Source organism: Pristiophorus japonicus, unplaced genomic scaffold (genome assembly GCF_044704955.1).
Source record: "Pristiophorus japonicus isolate sPriJap1 unplaced genomic scaffold, sPriJap1.hap1 HAP1_SCAFFOLD_52, whole genome shotgun sequence".
Taxonomy (NCBI): Eukaryota; Metazoa; Chordata; class Chondrichthyes; family Pristiophoridae; genus Pristiophorus; species Pristiophorus japonicus.
Window position 1 is genome coordinate 3,272,374 of NW_027254426.1, and position 14,604 is coordinate 3,286,977.

At 42.5% G+C, this 14,604-nt stretch overlaps 1 non-coding gene across 1 annotated transcript; it reads left to right on the plus strand.

The window, feature by feature from the left end:
• The first annotated feature begins 5,338 nt into the window (after positions 1-5,338).
• Positions 5,339-5,420, plus strand: trnas-gcu (transfer RNA serine (anticodon GCU)). Its single transcript has one exon. It is a non-coding gene; the product is annotated as a tRNA-Ser (tRNA).
• Positions 5,421-14,604: the final 9,184 nt, after the last annotated feature.

Below are 14,604 nucleotides of genomic sequence, written 5' to 3' on the forward strand. Positions count from 1 at the left end.
TTTGAATTATTCCCTTGGTTGCCGAATTCAATCCTGACAGGAAATCAATCCTGGGTGACCAAGATGCCTAGTCTGATTAAAAGACTTTAACACCCTATATTGTAGGCATGTTATAATCTTCTGGCCTCAACATTAGTTTCAACTTATCGGATCATAAGCACCGTTCACCATTTTCTGATAATGGTTCTGCAGTTCCCAAGAACACCTCCTCTGGACCACCCTTTGTTAACTTATTGCCCGATTACCACCAACTTTGGTGGTTCCCATTGTACCATTTATTATTTAATCACTCCTGCGTTCCACTGTATCACAGACGTTTCTTTTTTTCCTTTCTCGCTGCGTAATTTTTCCAGGCGCTATTTTTGTTGAAAAAATCTGTAATCTTTAAATTTTTCCTTAAATATCGGAATGATTAACCGACAGAACGTCAAATCGGGTTCTTCATCCACAGAATCTGCACGACTTGCTGAATTTTACATAATTATCTGTTTTTATTAACTCTGTTTCCATATCCTTTTTACGGGGATGTGCTGTCTGTCCGGGATCATTCTCTGTCTGATTAAAATGGCGTGCTATCAGTTCCGGATCATTCTGTGCCTGTTTAAAAGGGATGTGCTGTCTGTCCTGGATTTCAAATTTCCAATTTCATAAACTGCCTTAGAAGGGTGCAGGAATTTTAGTTTGCGTCTTTGTGCAAGCCAGAGTGTGTGCAAACGTGCTGTGCGATCTTACTGTGAATTTCATGTCATTTGAGAAAAATGCATTTCATGCAACTTGAAGCCATACCGATGTGATTGAACACTCCTGCGTGGACTCTCTGACGGTTGGAGATTTTGCTGTGGGATTTTGCTATTCCACATCTGAAAGAAGGGAAAATACACAAGTTAGAAATATAACGATTTTAGCCAGGGATTGCGTGTGGGCTGTGTGATATGATGACATCCTCCATCCTTATTTTCAAGTTTTAATCAAATGAATTCATGACAACAAAAGACATGACTGACTGGCTGACTTTTTTTATAAATGTATATATATAGATGTGTATATTTATATACAATCCCAACTTTTTAACTTCCAAAATAAATGTGCTTACGCTGTTCTGACTGCACCGGGCTCTATTACATTTGATCTCTTTCACATCACAAGCTGCTGCTGTCAGGTCCAGCAGAAACACACACGCGAGTTTAAACGATCGCCTCTGTGGCCCACATCTTCCCTCCTGGCTTGTCTTCCTCCATGGGCTAACTGTGTTTGGGTATTGATTGATTACACCCCATCATTTCCAATGGAATTCTTCCAGTCACACAGCATTCGTTCAATCAAAAAATATTGAGATTATGAATCAATTATTTATTTGTTTAAAAAAAATCACATTTAATTTTTAAAAATAAAATGTAAATGTCTTTATTTTCTTAAAATGTTAAATATATATATATGTTTGTAAATTGTCTTTTTCTCTGCGTTGGTTTTACGTATTCCCTTCCTTCCTTCCCCTTCTATCGCCTGTGGCTTCAATACCATCCCAGCTCCGCATGGTGCTGACACCCACGCTCACACACACACTGCACAATTGGTCAGTGGTGATAGAAATCTCAATTTTATTCTTTTAAAAGGGAATTGCTGTCAGTCAAGCGTCATTCTGCATCTGAGTAAAAAGCATCTGCTTGCAGTCCCGGATCATTCAGTTCCGGTTCATAATCTGCCCATTTAAGACGATGTGCTCAAAATCGCGCCTCAACCTGCATAGTTTGAGAAAGATTGATATTTCAGCTGCAATGATCGAATTTTTCAAATGTAGTGTTCATATTTACATTGGGGATGCCTGCGCCGGTGCGCACCAATATCGCAGTGCATCTGTTAATTTAATCGAAATATGCGCATCTTTTCCGAAATCCACACCTTAATTTCGCAGTTGCCCCGAATTTGTTCCCAATATATATAAGAACACAGCGTCTCCCTGGTCGCGGCCGCGTGGTCTAATGGAAAAGGCGCCCAACTGCGATTGTATCTGTGACATTATCAGATGATTGCAGGTTCGAGTTCTACGGTGGTCAATTGATTCGCTGCGTGAGCTGTCATGTTCTTTTTTGTGATTCTGCCGAAAAAGCAATCATCTCTTACAGTCACTCGCCTGAAGTCAAAGAAGGCTGTATGCTTTAAGAATGTAATGGCACGTTTTGATCATTGTCGATCTGCATGCACGGGCAGAGCAAGCTGTGAAGTGGACTTTCTTGCACGTTATCTCTGTTTGGATACCAAAAGCAGGAGAATGAATGGCTGACGATGCGCTACCGAAGAGATGAGGTGGTTTCGAGATTTAGGCGCTGGACGACTAATCCATTGGGTTCGAATCCCATCTTCGTCGTTGTTGTCTTACAGCTTTTACATCCCTGGTGGTTTTGTCGTCCACATTTAACCTCATCGCCAAATTCCCCTTTCACTGACAAGGCTGCTGTACTTTGCTCATGTAATGTCTCAAATTAATAATTTAGTCGTCAAAAGGATAACATTTGCAGGACTATGGCGAGGGGGACTAATTAGATCGGTCTCTGAGGGACAGCACAAGCACGATGTAACTAATATCTTTTCTCACTACCGTCAAAATCTGAGAGCTGCGCTTTTGACTGTCGGCGGCTCGTTGGTCGAGGGGTATGATTCTCGCTTAGGAATGATCATATTTGTAAAGCGAGAGATCTCGGGCTAAATCCCGGACGAGTCCCGCCATTTTTTACTCGAAGTTCCGCTTCTCTCAGCCGCTCCACTTGTGAGAAAACAGGCATATTTCACATTAGAACGTGTGATTTTGCGCCGATGTTGCCAAATCCCAGAGCAAAGTGATACCCGCCAAACTGAGTAAACTTAAAGTTTCTCAGAGGTACTCGGCTCTGTGACTCGTTGGATAAGCTAAACCCTTGTTTGGTTCCGGCCAATACTTGATCAGTATATCTTCCTGTCTGTACGCACATGCTCACCTCAATTGGGATAAGCATACATTCAGCATCAATCTCCACCTCTGCCCTGAATATGACTGCGTCCTTTTTCTCTAGAACTGAAAAAATGAGAGAAGCTGGCTTTTGAATTCGTCCCTTGGCTGCAGAATTCAAAGCGGACAGGAAATCAATCCGGGTTGGCCAAGCAGCCTGGGTCTAATTAAAAGGCGGGGACACCCTATATTGTAGGCATCTTCTCGTCTTCTGGCCTCAACATTAGGTTCAACGTATCGGATCATAAGCACCGCTCCCATTGTCTGGTAATGGTTCTGCTATTCCCACTAACACCTCATCTGGACCATTCTTTGTTACGTTATTGCCCGATTACCACCCACTTTGCCTTTCTCCATTGTGCCATTTATTATTTAATCACTCGTGCGTTCCACTGTATCACAGACGTTCCCATTTGTCTTTCTCACTGCGTATTTTTTCCAGGCGCTATTTATGTTGAAAACATCTGTAATGTTTAACGTTTCCCAAATATATCGGAATGATTATCCGACAGAACGTGAATCCGGATTTTTCCTCCACAGAATCTGCACGACCTTCCGAGTTTTACATATTTATCTGTTTTAATTCATTCTATTTCCGTGTCCCTTTTAAGGGGATGTGCTGTCTGTCCGAGATCATTCTTTGTTTGTTTAAAATGGTGTGCTTTCAGCCCCGCAATATTCTGTGTCAGTTTAAAAGCTATGTGCAGTCTGTCCCGGATTTCCAATTTCAAATTTCAAAAACTGCGTGAATTTAAGTTTGTTTGTGTGTTTGTGTAAGCCAGAGTGTGTGCAAAGGAGCTGTGCGATTTTACTGTCAAGTGAGAAAAATGCATTACATGTAATTTGAAACCGTAGTGATTTGATTGAACGCTCCTTCGTGGACTCTCTGACGGTAGAAGAATCTGCAGTGGGATTTTGCTATTCCACATCTGAAAGAAGGGAAAATACACACGTTATTAATATAACGATTTTAGCCAGGACTTGCGTGTGGGCTGTGTGACATGATGACATCCTCCATCCTTATTTTCAAATTGAAATCAAATCAAACCAAGACAAGACAAGACAAGACATGACTGACTTTGTTTATACATGTACGTTAATTTGTATATTTGTATATAATCCCAAATTTTTAACTTCCAAAATAAATATGCTTTTTCTGTTCTGCCTGCACCGGGCTCTATTACATTTGACCTCTTTCACAGCACAACCAACTGCTGTCAGATCCAGCAGAAAGACACACGCGACTTTAAAAGATCGCCTTAGTCACCCACATCTTCCCTCGTGGCTTGTCTTCCACCATGGGCTTACTGTGTTTGAGTAATTATTGACTGCACCCATTTCCAATGAAATTCTTCGAGTCACACAGCCTTCGTCAATCAAAAAATATACAGATTATGAATCAATTTATTACTTATTTAAAACAAATCAAATTATTTTGTTTTTAAATAACATTTAAATGCATTTATTTTCTTAAAATGTTGAATATACATATATTTCAGTCTGGGCTGGTTTTACGTCCCTCCGTCCTTCCTGCCTGTCCATCAGCTGTGGTTTACAATAACCTTCTCTGGTGGTCCTTAGCTCCACTGCACAATTGCCTTCAGGGATGATAGAAATCTCACTTTATCATTTTAAAAGAGAACTGCTTTCAGTCAAGGGTCATGCTGCATCTGGGTAAAAGGGATGTCCTTGCAGTCTCGGATCATTCTGTGTCTGTTCAACCGGGCTGGTTTTCAGTACCGGTTCATAATCTTTACCTTTAAAACGGATTTTCTCATAATGCCGGGTCATCCTGTATAGTTTGAGAAGTAGTATGATTTCAGCTGCAATGACTTAATTGTTAAACTGTTGTGTTCAAATTGACATTGGGGTTGCCTGCGCCGGTGCGCACCCAGATCGCAGTGCATCTGTTCATTCACTCGAAATATGCTCACGTTTTTCGAAATCCACTCCTTCATGTTGCAGTTGCCCCTAATTTGTTCCCAAATATATACAACAACACAATGTCCTCCGTTGGCCGAGGCCGCGTGACCTAATGGATAACATATCTGACTTGTATTGTAACCATGAATTTATCACAAAATTGCTGTTTCGAGTCCTGCCGCTTTCAACTTAGCTCGCTGCGTGAAATTTTATATTCTTTGTTGTGATTCTGCCGAGAAACCAACCATCTCTTCCAGTCACTCACCTGAAGTAAAGGAAGGCTGTTTGCTTAAAGAATCTCCTGACACGTTTTCATCATTGTCGATTTGCATGCAGGGGCAGAGCTAGCTGTGAAGTGGACTTTCTTGCACATTATTTTTGTTTGGATACAAAAAGCAGGAGATTGAACGGCTGACAATGCGCTGCACAAGTGACGAGGTGGCCGAGAGTTGAAGGCGATGGACTGCTAATCCATTGTGCTCTGCACGCATGGATTCAAATCCCATCCTCGTCGACGTTGTCTTACAGCTTTGACCTCGTTTTGTCATTCACATTTAACCTCATCGCCAAATTCCCCTTTTACTTCCAAAAATGCTGTACTTTCCTCATGTCATGTCTCAAATTAATAATATATTCGTCAAAAGGAGAACAGTTGCAGGACAATGGCGAGGAGGACTAATTAGATAGGTTTCTGAGGGGCAGCACAAGCACGATGGGCCTAATATCTTTTCTCACCACCATCAGAATCTGAGAGCTACGCTTTTCACTGTCGGCGGCTCGTTGGTCCATGGGTATGATTTTCGCTTAGGAATGCTCACATTTGAAATGCGAGAGTTCTCGGGCCAAATTCCGGACGAGCCCCGCCATGTTTTACTCAAAGTTCCGCTTCTCACAGCCACTCGACATGTGAGAAAACAGACATGTTTCACGTTAAAACGTGTGATTTTGCGCCGATGTTCCCTTAGCATCCAAATCCCAGAGTAAAGTGAAACCCGACAAACTGAGCAAAGTTTAAATATCTCAGAGGTACTCGGCTCTGTGACTCGTTGGATAAACTATCCCTTGTTTGGTTCCGGCCAATCCTTCATCAGTATATCTTCCTGTCTGTACGCATAAGCTCACCTCAATTGGGATAAGCATACATTCAGCGTCAATCTCCACCTCTGCCCTGAATATGAGTGCGTCCTGTTTCTCCAGAGCTAAAAGATGTGAGAAGCTGCCTTTGGAATTAGTCCCTTGGCTGCCGAATTCAAAGCGGACAGGAAATCAATCCGGGCTGGCAATGCTGACTGGTCTGATTAAAAGGCGGTGAAACCATGTATTGTAGGCATGTTCTCGTCTACTGGTCTCAACATTAGGTTCACCGTAATGGACGAAAAGCACCGCTCCGATTGCCTGGTAATGGTTCTGCTATTCCCACTAACACCTCCTCTGGACCATCCTTTGTTACGTTATCGCCCGATTACCACCCACTTTGCCATTCTCCATTGTGCCATTTATTATTTAATCACTCCTGCGTTCCACTGTATCACAGACGTTCCCATTTGACCTTACTCGCTGCGTATTTTTTCCAGGCGCTATTTTTGTTGAAAAAATCTGTAATCTTTAACGTTTTCCTAAAATTTCGGAATGATTATCCGACAGAACGTGATACCGGATTCTTCCTCCACAGAATCTGCACGACCTGTCGAGTTTTGCATATGTATCTGTTTTTATTCATTCTATTTCCGTATCCCTTTTAAGGGGATGTGCTGTCTGTCCATGTTCATTCTCTGACTGTTTAAAATGGTGTACTATCATCCCCGCATCACTCTGTGTCTGTTTAAAAGCGATGTGCTGTCTGTCCCGGATTTCCGATTTAAAATTTCAAAAACTTCCTTTGGAGGGTGCAGGAATTTAATTTTGTTTGTGTGTTTGTGTAAGCCAGAGTGTGTTCAAACGTGCTGTGCGATCTTACTGTCATGTGAGAAAAATGCTTTACATACAACTTGAAACCGTACAGATTTGATTGAACACTCCTTCGTGGACTCTCTGACGGCAGAAGAATCTGCTGTGGGAATTTGCTATTCCACATCTGAAAGAAGGGAAAATACACAAGTTAGAAATAAAGCGATTTTAGCAAGGGCTTGCGTGTGGGCTGTGTGATATGATGATATCCTCCATCCTTATTTTTAATTAAATCAAATCAAACCAAGACATGACATGACTGACTGACTGACTTTGTTTATACATGTATAAATATGTGTATATTTATATGTAATCCCAAATTTTGAACTTCCAAAATAAATATGCTTTTTCTGTTCCGCCTGCATCGGGCCTTATTACATTTGACGTCTTTCACAGCACAAACAGCTGCTGTCAGCTCCAGCAGAAAGACACACGCGACTATAAAAGATCGTCTTTGTAGCCCACATCTTCCCTCGTGACTTGTCTTCCACCATGGGCTTACTGTGTTTGTGTAATGATTGACTCCACCCCTCATTTCCACTGATATTCTTCCAGTCACACAGCCTTCCTTCAATCAAAAAATATATAGATTAAGAATCAATTTTTTATTTATTTAAAACAACTCAAATTCAATTGTTTAAAACTAAAATTTAAATGCATTTATTTTCTTAAAATCTTAAATATATATATATTTCAATATGGGCTGGCTTTACGTCCCTCCCTCCTTCCTGCCTGTGGCTTCAATAACCGTCTCTTCCCCGCGTGGTCCTGAGGCCCAATACACAATTGCCTTCAGGGATGATAGAAATCTCACTTTATTCTTTTAAAAGAGAACTGCTGTCAGTCAAGTGTCATTCTTTAACTGGGTAAAAGCGATGTCCTTGCAGTCCCGGATCATTCTGTGTCTGTTTAAACGGGCTGGTTGTCAGATCCGTTTCATAATCTTCCCCTTTGAAACGGATTTTCTCATAAATCCGGGTCATCCTGTATAGTTTGAGAAGGAGTATGAATTCAGCTTCAATGACCAAATTGTTAAACTGTTGTGTTTCAATTTACATTGGGCTTGCCTGCGCCGGTGCGCACCTTTAACGCCGTGCATCTGATCATTCACTCGACATATGCTCATCTTTTCCGAAATCCACTCCTTGATATTGCAGTTGCCGCGAATCTGCTCGCAATAGACGCAATAACACAATGGATGATGATGATAGAGGCCGCGTGGCCTAATGGATAAGGAGTCTGACTTGCATTCTCATTACGAAGTTATCAGAAGATTGCAGCTTCGAGTCCTGCCGCGGTCAACTGAACTTGTTGTGTGAAATTTTACATTTTTTGTTGTGATTATGCCGAGACACCAACCACCTCTTCCAGTCACTCACCTGAAGTAAAGGAAGGCTGTTTGCTGAAGGAAACTCATGACACGTTTTCATCATTGTCAATCTGCATGCACGGGCAGAGCAAGCTGTGAAGTGGACTTTCTTGCACATTATTTTTGTTTGGATACAAAAAGCAGGACATTGAATGGCTGACGATGCGCTGCACAAGTGACGAGGAGGCCGAGAGGTTAAGGCGATGAACTGCTAATGGGCTCTGTGCAATGGGTGCGAATCCCATTCTCGTCATCATTGTCTTACAGCTTTGACCTTCCTGGTCGTTTTGTCATTCACATTTAACCTCATCGCCAAATTCCGCTTTTACTTGCAAGGATGCTGTACTTTGCTCATGTCATGTCTCAAATTAATAATATATTCCTCAAAAGGATAATATTTGTCGGACTATGGAGAGGGGGACGAATTAGATTGGTCTCTGAGGGACAGCACAAGCACGATGGGCCTAATATCTTTCTCTCTACCGTCAGAATCTTAGAGCGACACTCTTCACTATCGGCGGCTCGTTGGTCTCGGGGTATGATTTTTGCTTTGGGATGATCACATTTGATATGTGAGAGGTTCGCGGACGAGCCCCACCATTATTTACTTAAAGTTCCATTTCTCACAATCGCTCGACATGTGAGAAAACAGACATATTTCACGTTAAAACGTGTGATTTTGCGCCGATGCTTCCACAGCGTCCAAATCCCAGTGCAAAGATTTAATCCCCTTCCCACTGAATACTGCGGACTGACATGGTCACCTTGGTAACGGAATAGTCATACTTAAGGAGGTGGCCTTGGAAATAGTGGATGCATTGACAGTCATTTTCCAACATTCCATTAACTCTGGATCAGTTCCTATCGAGTGGACGCTAGCCAATGTAACCCCACTTTTTAAAAAAGGTGGGAGAGAGAAAACAGGGAATTTTCGACCGGTCAGCCTGACATCGATAGTGGGCAAAATGATGGAATCAATTATTAAGGATTTCATAGCATTGCATTTGGAAAGAGGTGACATGAAAAGTCCAAGTCAGCATGGATTTGTGAAAGGGAAATCATGCTGGACAAATCTTCTGGAATTTTCTGAGGATGTTTCCAGTAGAGTGGACAAGGGAGAACCAGTTGATGTGGTATATTTGGACTTTCAGAAGGCGTTCGACAAGGTCCCACACAAGAGATTGATATGCAAAGATAGAGCACATGGGATTGGGTGTAATGTGCTGACATGGATTGAGAATTGGTTGTCAGACGGGAAGCAAAGAGTAGGAGTAAATGGGTACTTTTCAGAATGGCAGGCAGTGACTAGTGGGGTACCGTAAGGTTCTGTGCTGGGGCACCAGCTGTTTACATTGTACATTAATGATTTAGATGAGGGGATTAAATGTAGTATCTCCAAATTTGCGGATGACACTAAGTTGGGTGGCAGTGTGCGCTGCGAGGAGGATTCTGTGAGGCTTCAGAGCGAATTGGATAGGTGAGGTGAGTGGGCAAATGCATGGCAGATGAAGTATAATGTGGATAAATGTGAGTTTATCCACTTTGGTGGTAAAAACAGAGAGACAGACTATTATCTGAATCGTGACAGATTCGGAAAAGGGGAGGTGCAATGAGACCTGGGTGTCGTGGTACATCAGTCATTGAAGGTTGGCATGCAGGTGCAGCAGGCGGTTAAGATAGCAATTGGCATGTTGGCCTTCATAGCAAGGGGTTTTGAATACAGGGGCAGGGAGGTGTTGCTACAGTTGTACAGGGCATTGGTGAGGCCACACCTGGAGTATTGTGTACAGTTTTGGTCTCCTAACCTGAGGAAGGACATATTTGCTATTGAGGGAGGGCAGCGAAGGTTCAACAGACTGATTCCCGGGATGGCGGGACTGACCTATCAAGAAAGACTGGATCAACTGGGCTTCTATTCACTGGAGTTCAGAAGAATGAGAGGGAACCTCATAGAAACATTTAAACTTCTGACGGGTTTAGACAGGTAAGATGCAGGAAGAATGTTCCCAATGTTGGGGAAGTCCAGAACCAGAGGTCATAGTCTAAGGATAAGGGGTAAGCCATTTAGGACCGAGATGCGGAGGAACTTCTTCACCCAGAGAGTGGTGAACCTGTGGAATTCTCTACCACAGAAAGTTGTTGAGGCCAATTCACTATATATATTCAAAAAGGAGTTAGATGAGGTCCTTACTACTCGGGGGATCAAGGGATATGGCGAGAAAGCAGGAATGGGGTACTGAAGTTGAATGTTCAGCCATGAACTCATTGAATGGCAGTGCAGGCTAGAAGGGCCGAATGGCCAACTCCTGCATCTATTGTCTATGTTTCTATGTTTCTATGATATGGATGTACACGGACACATGCAACGTCAATGTAGCTAGAAACACAACAGTTTAAGTATTCGGTTATCACAGCTGATAATCTCACTCCTTTTTAAATGTACAGGATGATCCGGATGATTAGAAAATACGTTTTAAAGGGGCAATTGACGAAGCAGAACTGACAACCATCCCGTTGAAACAGACACCGAATGATCCTGGAAAGGAAACACATCCCTCTTACACAGCTGTATAATGGCCCTTCCCTTTCAGAAGAATAAAGTGGGATCTCTATCATTCCTGAATGCAATTGTGCTGTGCGTGATTGAGCGCGGTTCAAATGAGCACACGGGACTGGGACGGTTGTTGAAGCCACATGTGATAGATAAGCAAGGCTGATGACATGAAATGCACAGTAAGATCGCGCAGAACGTTTGCAGGCACTCTCTCACTTACACAAACACACCAACAAAATAAACATCCTGCACCCTCCAAAGGCAGTTTTTGAAATTAGAAATTTGAAATCCGGGAGAGACAGCACCTTCCTTTTAAACATATCCATAATGATCCGACACTGGTAGCACACCATTTTGGAGAGACAGAGAAACACAATGAACAAAAACAAAGCATTCTGTAAAACTCAGCAGGCCGTGAACATTCTGTGGATGAATTTCCCGGGCTCACGTTCAGTCAGATGATCATTCCGATATTTTAAGAAAAATGTAAAGTTTACAGATTTTTCCACGAAAATAGCGCCTGGAAAAAAATAGGCAGCGAGGAAGGACAAAAGGGAATGCCTGTGATACAGTGGAGCGTAGGAGTGATTGAAGAATAAATGACACAATGCGAAAAGGCAAAGTGGGGTGGTAAGCGGGAAATAAAGGAACAAAGGATGGACCAGAGGAGGTGTTAGTGTGAACAGCAGAACCATTAGCAGACAATGGGAGCGGTGCTTATGATCCGATACGTTGAACCGAATGTTGAGGTCAGAACACTATAACATGCCTGGAATGTAGCGTTTGAACGCCTTTTAATCAGACCAGGCAGCTTGGCCACCCCGGATTGATTTCCTGCACTGTTTAAATTCGGAGCCAAGGGATTAAATCCAAAGCCAGCTTCTCACATCTTTTCAGCGCGACAGAAACAGGACGCACTCATATTCAGGGCAGAGACTGTCTCACGTTGAATTTGAGATTGACGTTGAATGTATGCTTATCCCTGTGGAGGTGAGCTCTTGCGTGCAGAAAGGAAGACACACTGCTCAAGTATTTGCCGGAATCAAACCGGGGTTTCGGTTGTCCAATGAGACGCAGAGCCGGGTACATCTGAGAGACATGAACTTTACTCAGTTCGGTGAGTTTCACTTTGCTCCTGGGAATCTCCAGGATTTTTGGACGTTGTGTGAACAACGGAGTGCAATGACCCGTTTTAATTTGAAACATGTCAGTTTTCTCACATGTCGACCGGCTGAGTAGTCGTTTTTTGACTAAAAGTTGGCAGGGGTCGTCCGGGATTTGAACGCTGGAACTCTCGCATTTCAATTATTATAATCACAAAGCGAGAATCATACCCCTAGACCAACGAGCCGCCGACAGTGAGGAACGTCGCTCTCAGTTTCTGACGATTGTTTGCTATTCTGCCCATCGTGCCTTTGCTGACTCTCAGAGACCGATCTCATGATCTCCATCATCCTGCTAATGTTTTCCCTTTGATGAAGTGATTATTTTTTGTGACATTACTACACCAACGAGCTGCATCCTTTTCAGTAAAAGGTGAATTTGGCAATGAGGATAAATGTGATTGAATAAAAAACTAGGGGAAAATGTTTAACACAATAACGACGAAGCTGGGGGCATACTGGATCAGCAATCCATTGCCTCACCTATCAGTCACCTTGTCTCCTATTTACTGCAAAGTCAGACATCCATCCCCTACTTTTTGCATTCAAAAAGAAATAAAGTGCACGAAAGTCTACTTCACCGCTTGTTTTGCCCGTGCAACCAGATCGACAGTGATGAAAATGTGCCATTAGCTTCTTAAAGCACACAGCCTTCCTTTACTTCAGGTGAGTGACTGTCCGAGATGGTTGGTTTTGAGGCAGAATCAAAACAAAGAATATAAAATTTCACGCGGGGTTTTGTTGAACGCGAACTTGCAATCTTTTGATAAGATCACAATTATAATCGAAGGCAGACACCTTATCCATTAGGCCACGCGGCCACTACCGTCGGTACCAAATTTGTTGTTTTTTATATTGAGAGCAAATTTGGGACAAGGGTGATATCAAGGAGTGGATATCGGAAAACCTGAGCATATTTTGAGTAATGAACAGATGTGCTGCGATATGGATGTACACGGACACAGGCAAAGTCAATGTAGCTTGAAACACAACAGTTTAACAATTCGGTTATCACAGCTGATAATCACACTCCTTTTTAAATGTACAGGATGATCCGTAGAATGAGAAAATACGTTTTAAAGGGGCAATTGATGAACCGGAACTGACAACCATCCCTTCACGGACAGCAGTTCCCTTTCAGTAGAATAAAGTGGGATTTCTATCATTCCTGAAAGCAATCGTGCTGTGCGTGATTGAGCGCGGTTCTCATGAGCACGCGGGACTGGGACGGCTGTTGAAGCCACAGGTGATAGACAAGCAGGAAGGAGGGAGGGAAATAAAACCAACCCAGACAAAAAGGCAATTTACAACATATATATATTGATCATAATAAGAAAATAATTAAATTTACAATTTTATTGCAAAAAATTGAATTTGATTTGATTGAAATAAATAATTAATTGTTATTTAATCTATATATTTTTGATTGAACGAAGTCTTTGCGACTGCATTAAATCCACTGGAAATCAGGGTGTTCAGTCAGTAAATACCCAAACACAGTAAGCCCATGGTGTAAGACAAGCCACGAGGGAAGATGTGCGCAACAAAGGCGATCTTTCAAAGTCGCGAGTGAATTTCTGCAGGATCAGACAGAAGCTGCGTGTGCTGTGAAAGAGGTCAAATGTTATAGAGCCAATGCAGGCAGAACAGAAAAGCACATTTATTGTCAAAGTTAAAAAGTAGGGAATGTATGTAAATAGACCCATATAAAAATACTTATACATATATTTATATAAACAAAGTCAGTCAGTCATGCATGTCTTGTCTTGATTTAATTTGATTTGTATTTGAAAATAAGGGGGAAGGAGCTCATCATGTCACACTGCCCATGCGCAAGCTCTCGCTAAAATCGCTATGTTTCTAACTTATATAATTTGCCTTCTTTCAGATGTGGAATAGCAAAATCCCACAGCAGATTCTTCTCCTGTCAGACAGTCCCCGAATGCGTGTTGAATCAAATCAGTGTGGCTTCAAGTTGCATGTAATGCATTTTTCCTCCCATGACTTGAAATGCACATTAAGATCGCGCAGAACGTTTGCACGCACTCTCTCACTTTCACAAACACACCAACAAAATAAAAAATCCTGCACCCTCCAAAGGCAGTTTTTGAAATTTTAAATTTTAAATCCGGGAGAGACAGCACATTCCTTTGAAACAGATACATAATGATCCGACACTGATAGCACACCATTTTGGAGAGACAGAGAATGACCCCGGGCAGACCAGCACATCACCTTAAAAGGGATACAGAAACACAATGAACAAAAAGAAAGAATTCTGTAAAACTCAGCAGGTCGTGAACATTCTGTGGATGAAGATCCCGGGCTCACGTTCACTCAAATGATCATTCCGATATTTTAAGGAAAATGTAAAATTTACAGATTTTCTCCACGAAGCTCTCCTACTCGCCCACCTCTCCCACTCCCCCAAGCTCTACTATTTCCCCAAGCTCTTCTACTTTCCCAAGCTCCCATACTCCCCCAAGCTCTCATACGCCCCCAAGCTCTCATACGCCCCCAAGCTCTCCTACTCCCCCAATCTCTCCTACTCCCCCAAGCTCTCCTACCCTCCCAAGCTGTCCTACTCCCCCAAGCTCTCCTACTCCCCTTAGCTCTCCTACTGCCCCAAGTTCTCCTACTCCGCCAAGCTCTCCTACTCTCCCAA